A 6,004-nucleotide genomic window follows, 5' to 3' on the forward strand; every position below is an offset into this window, starting at 1 on the left:
GGACCTCTTCCCTGCTGATAAACAGGAGTAGACAAGCTGGTGAGTCAAGCTGAAGCAGGCCCACTTGGTAACGGGCAGGACACTGGAGCAGAATCGGACTAGTTTTTCAGTTGCCGCCTGCTGAGGGAAGAAGGAGACAGAGTTATGGCATTATTCCTGCTCGGATAGGCTCAGGTCTTGCGACAATCCACGCAGTAGGTTTGAAGACTAACTGGAAGCAACAGCAGAGGCCATTTCTCTACAAGTCAACAGAAGTCAACTGTGAATATGATGGCGAGGAACGTAAGATCTCAGTTGAAGCAAAGTCACATACTCACGCAGATTGCACGCCTGTATACCACAGTACTCACTACCCAGTACCGAGAGAGCGACAGACTCCCGGGGCACCTGGGTTCCAAGTGTCAGGAGCCATTTGTGTTCATGCTTGTACAGGCGCGCCTGGCCTGAGAGTTGCGTCTCTGTAGACTTTGCAACAATGTTGTCCTAGCTCACCGGACCCTAGAACTCATAAAAGAGAAACCACACACACATATACAAGTGCAAACAAAATATGACAGTGACTGCGATGGTGTGCTTGTCACAATCTAGAACCCACAGGGTACTAATCTCTATCCTTTGGTCCCAGCGAGATGGCGGTCATAGGTAGGAACAAACAACCACGCCAAGCTATGGTTTTCTTCTTGAGTTAGTGTTTAAGACACAATATATTTTTATGTTTAAGCACACTGTTTTATAATTTTAAGTATACTACACATTAGGGATATATTTTGTACATATATATGTATTTTTTATTGTTGTTGTTTTGGTTTTTGAAACAGTGTTTCTCTGTATAGCTCTGACTGTGCTAGAACTTGCTCTGTAGACCAGGCTGGCCTCAAACTCAGAGATTCACCTGCCTCTGCCTCCTGAGTGCTGAGATTAAAGGCGTGCACTGCCTGGCTTGGTACATATATTCTTAAAGAGTATCTTGTTGGTCAAGAGAGATGACTCAGGTTAAGAGTGTGTACTGCTCAAATAAAGGACTGGAGTTCACAAAGAGAGTAACTCCAGCTCCAGGAGATCCAACAGTTCTGTCATACTTGGGTACCTACAGTTATGTACAGGTACCTGTATCCCACCTCTCTCTCTCTCTCTCTCTCACACACACACACACACACACACACACACACACACACACTCAAGAGTAACATGAATCTTGCAGGTGAAATGGTGCAGTTTGGAGCCCAGCGCTATGGAAGCAGAGGCAGACAGATATTCAGGAGTTTGAGGGCAGTCTGGTCTACATAGCAGGCTCCAGGCTAAACAGTGCTACATAGTGAAACCCTGTCTCAAAAAACTAACAAATACATACATAAATTTCTTTTTTTCTTTTTCTTAATTTTTATTGAGCCCTACACTTTTCTCTGCTCCCCTCCCTGCCTCTCCTCTCCCCTTCAACCCTCTCCCATGGTCCCCATGCTCCCAATTTACTCAGGAGATCTTGTCTTTTTCTACTTCCCATGTAAATTAGATCTATTTTATGTCTCTCTTAGGTCCTCATTGTTGTCTAGAGTCTCCAGGATTATGATTTGTAGGCTGGTTTTCTTTGTTTTATGTTTAAAAAACACCTATGAGTGAGTACATGTGATAATACTATTTCTGGGTCTGGGTTACCTCACTCAAAATAATGTTTTCTAGTTCCACCCATTTGCCTGCAAAATTCAAGACGTCATTATTTTTTTCTGCTGTGTAGTACTACATTGTGTAAATGTATCACATTTCCCTCATCCATTCTTCGGTTGAGGGACATTTAGGTTGTTCCCAGGTTCTGGCTATGACAAACAAAGCTGCTATGAACATAGTTGAGCACATGTCCTTGTGGCTGGCACAATTGAGCATTCTTTGGATATATACCCAAAAGTGGCATTACTGGCATAATTTCCTTAAATACAGTGCTTAGTTGTTGTTGTTGTTGATCTTCTTCTTCTTCTCCTCCTCCTTCTTCTTCTTCGAGACAGGATCTCATTGCTCTGTGTCCTGAGTGCTGGAATTAAAGGCCTACACCACCATTCCCAGTTACCTATATCTTTAAGCAGAGGTTATCTAAAGGGTTTTTCAGGCATGCTGGCTCATTCTGTAATCTCTGTCACCTGGAGGCTGAGACAGGCGTGCTGGGCGGTGGTGACACCCTTGAGTGGCAGAGGCAGGTGGATCTCTGTGAGTCGAGGCTAGCCTGGTCTACAAGAGCTAGTTCCAGGACAAGCTCCAAAGCTACAAAGAAATCCTGCCTTGAAAACCCAAAATAAACAAACAAATAAACAAAACTTATGTTTTTTTGATGGTTATTAAATGGGCTGTGACTCATTAGGTAGCAGCTATCAGTCCCAGTATTTATTACTGCACATATTGTACAGTCCTAGCTTCAGAAAGATTTATTTTACTTAAGAATACTCAAGGGGTGGGAATGCAGCTTAGTCACAAAGTGCTTGCTTAGTGCGTGTGGGGCCTTGGGTTCAACTTTATCACCTCAAGGGGCGGGAGATAGCCCTCTGTTTTCTTAAAGAGTAAATTATTACACTGATGACACATGCCCACCCATGATCGGAACTGTTGCAGGATATGTGGTCACACCCCAAGATTGTGCTATTTACTGGAAAAACATGTTTCTGGCTGTGGTGTGGCTCAGACCTGGCACACACCTTCTACCCAAGAGCTTTCTGCTTGAATAATGTAAATAGGATTCAATAAAGTCAACCATACGTCAGGAGGCAGAGCAAGCAACCAGCTGACAGGAAGTGAGCATAGGATTATTATGGAAAACCAGTGTAAGAAGGAGTCAGGAGGAGAGAGAGACAGACAGACACACAGAGGAAGTAGAAGGGAGGGACATTCTGTTTGAGGAGGCTTCTGGGATGTAGGTAGAGAGGGAAGGTCAGTTGGATACTTTCCCTGCCTCTCTGAGCTAGCATAGCAGGCTTTCACCTCAGCATTTGGCTCCCAAGTCTTTATTGGTAAAAGCGAAGGATTGAGATTTTGATAATAATAGCACTTAACACTTGACCTCGGAGGAATGCCTTGAATTTGAAGCCAGCCTGGGCTATAGAGTGAAATCTCGTCTCAAAAAGAAAAAAAAAAAAATCAGAGTATAGCAACTACTAAATCAATCTTTAAATAATAATAAACTATTAAATCTCTAAACACAGCTGGGCAGTGGGGGCACACTCCTTTATTCCCAATACTTGGGAGGCAGAGGCAGGCCTCTGAGACCGGCATGATATATATATATATAATTCCAGGACAATTAGGGATACATAGAGAAATCCTGTCTTTAGAAACAACTACAACAACAAAAACAAACAAACAAAAAACCCAGACCAAACCAAGGCTCTAAGTTTACAGTAGACTATTCTTGGGAACAGGATAAAAAATTCATATATAAATATTAATATCTCATATGGAAACATGATGGCTGCTTGAAGAAAATATATTTCTGTAATATGCATGAGGTGAAGTCTCAAGTAGTATAAACTGGTATAGTATAGATTCTCCATACAGGAGACAAACCTTGATCCTTCTTCATCATTGTGCCCTCATCTTCTGGGGGTTAGGATTTCAGGTATGGAGCAGCATCCCGAACATTATTTTCCTTGATTTTCTTTGTCTATATTTGTTAATAGCATCCTTACTTTTCTGTTTATTTATTTTGCTTTGAGTTAAGGTTTTGCTTTGAGTTAAGGTCTCGCTCTGAAGCCCAGGCTTTTCTGAAACTGGCTGTTTCTGGGCTCACTCTTCGCAGTCCTTTCCCTGCTTCCGGAGCCATCACACCGGGTATAGTGGATTTTTGGGTTACTAGTTCACAAATAACAACACAGAGACTGATTAATTTTGAAAGCTTGGCCTTAGCTTAGACTTGTTTTTAGCTAGCCCTTATTGATAACTCCTAACCCATCTTGCCTAAATTCCTCCTCCTTTTTCTCTCTGCCTGGAAGTTCCGCCTAACCTCCTGCCTAGCTATTTGATGTTCATCTTTTTATTACATCAGTCCCAGCAATATACCTTCACAGAGTGTCCATGCATCTCACAACAACCAGGCTAACTTCTGTCTTCTTTAACTTTTAAAGAATTGAAAATGGATTGGTGGTGCAGCCTCGCAAACATGGCGTGCAGAGGCAGGAAGTGGAAATGTTAGAAGCAGGAATTTGAAATGTTGTCGTTTGGAAGGACTGCAAACTGAGAGGCTAATGTAAGCTGTTTTCACAACTATGCATGGAGGAAAGAATTTAAATGATAAAACAGCTGGGCAAGAAGCACAGGACCAGCTATTTGGGAGGCCGGGCCAGGATCACAAAATGAGGCTTACTTCAGTTAGAGAATGGTCCAAGATCAACCTGTGTGGAACTTTCAATCAAAATGACACAAACAGACAAAAAAGAGAGCTGAGGACTGTGTCTCAGTGGTAGGACATTTGCCTAGCATGTGTGAGGCTCTGGATTTAAACCCTAGTACCCATAAAGATAAATCAATGATTAAAACTTAATGCAAGAATGTTAAAAAAAAATCATCTGGTAAGATTCCAGGGAAAGAAGCAGTGGCCTGGAATATAATATTCTTGCCTTTTTCCAACTGCAAACCTGTTGTGAGGTCAGATTTGAAGCTCAAAACCAAACCCATTCATTGTTAACGACTGGATGCCTGGCAGACACTGGAAAACAACTTTCTAACAAGCCACAAATGGAATAGCCTTGCACCACAGTAAAATCACACGCTATTCTAAAAAAAAAAAAAAAGTGACCAGGCGGTGGTGGCACACACCTTTAATCCCAGCACTCAGGAGGCAGAGGCAGGCGGATCTCTGAGTTTGAGTGAGTTCCAGAACAGGCCCTAAAGCTACAAAGCAACCCTGTCTTGAAAAACAAAAACAAACAAAAAACCAAAACCAAACAAAAATAAATCAACAACAAAGTGACTAAGGCTTGTAATTTCAGCATTCAGGAGGCTGGGGCAGAAGGACTAGGAATTTAAGACAGCCTGTGCTAACGTAAAATTCTGTCATTAATCATTGGGAATTTGGGGCTACAGGAGTATATTCCCTTAAAAGGGATTGCTGACAATGCATTTATGATTTCAGTAACTTTGTCAGACTCCTAGCCACAGGGCTATACAAACATGCATTCCAAGCAATGTAGGGGAAGGCGTCAAACTTTTGGCTAGGTGAGAAATACTATCACTACATACTTTTTATTGTTATTTTACCTTCAAATGATAAAGGATCCATTCAGTTCTCTGACCCACTTTCTATCAGAATTTGAATCAGTTTTATAGAGATGCTTATTTATTTACTTCACAGTAGCCTGGAGAAGTAGGTCATGCTTGTAATCTCAGCACTTGAGAGGTGGGTGGAGGCAGGAGGATTGCCACCAGTTTGAGACTAGTCAGCTTGATTATATAGTGAGACCCATTTTGGAAAAAAAAAAAAAGTACTAACATGAATTGCAAATGTGTCTTCTCTACTCATAATATGCTCAGGCCTCAAAGACGCTGGAGTTTCCCTGGGGTTAGCTTCTCTGTGCCTGCCAACCTGTTACAGAGATTCAAGACTCAGATTTCCTGGTCCCTTCATGAGATGGGGAGACTCTGTCCTTCTTCCCAGCTTTAAAGATCCTGTTAGCTAGTGGCACTCAGATTTGATTGGCTCTGGTCTGTCTCTCTGTGTAGCCTTGGCTTTCCTGGGATGTGCTCTGAAGACCAGGCTGGCGTGGAACTGTTAGATCCTCCTGTCTGTTTCCCAAATGCTGAGATTAAGTGTGGTACCAAATCCACCCTTAAAAACAGTATTTTGGGGTGCAGGGGAAGGAGGCATGATAAAATCTTCTACCAATTAACAAAATGTTAAAAGCAAAATCAAAGGCCAGGAAAAAATATTAATTTTTAAAAACAAAACCAAGATATTCATGCGTACTTACGCTAGTTTCCCCCAATGCTTTATTTTCCTTTCTTCTGCCATCCTCTTACATATTTGATCTTT

This window comes from Microtus oregoni, unplaced genomic scaffold, assembly GCF_018167655.1.
Source record: "Microtus oregoni isolate MIOR12 unplaced genomic scaffold, Mior012 000041F_ref0000270, whole genome shotgun sequence".
Classification (NCBI taxonomy): domain Eukaryota; kingdom Metazoa; phylum Chordata; class Mammalia; order Rodentia; family Cricetidae; genus Microtus; species Microtus oregoni.